Raw genomic sequence first — 510 nt, 5'->3', positions numbered from 1 at the left:
TGGCAGATTATATGGTATCATATGGGATAGCAGAAAAAAGAAAATGTGCTTGTTCTTTGTTTTTTCTCAATCCCTTCTATGCATGCTAGAATTAGATAATTTTCCTGTTTGTGGAGAAGTCTGTGTCTGAAAAGGCCGCATGCTGCTTTTTTCCTAAATATGTCTTATTTTGCCCTTTATCTGCCCCTGTCCTTCAGCGAGTGAGATTGCAAAACCAAGGGCAGGAATCCATTCAGAAGTCACAAGCCAACCCAAGGGCCCGGTTCTGGGAAAGATTTTTCTGCAGGACCAGAGAAAGAGCTAACTCTAGGCCCAGCAGACGGCTGCGGTGTCCCCCAAATCACTTGTGTGCCACATCCGAGAGCAACCCAGCATTTGCTCGAAGGTGAAGCACTGCCTCTGTGGAGCAGGCTCCGCGTGACTTGTTACACAACAGCACTGGCTGGTGCGGGCGGCTGTCGTGTCACCCGCAGGACAGCTCTGGACACACACTGCCCAAGCTAACATCCC

The sequence above is a fragment of the Falco punctatus genome (assembly GCF_963210335.1).
Source record: "Falco punctatus genome assembly, chromosome: 13".
NCBI lineage: Eukaryota > Metazoa > Chordata > Aves > Falconiformes > Falconidae > Falco > Falco punctatus.
This window is presented reverse-complemented; position numbering follows the sequence as displayed.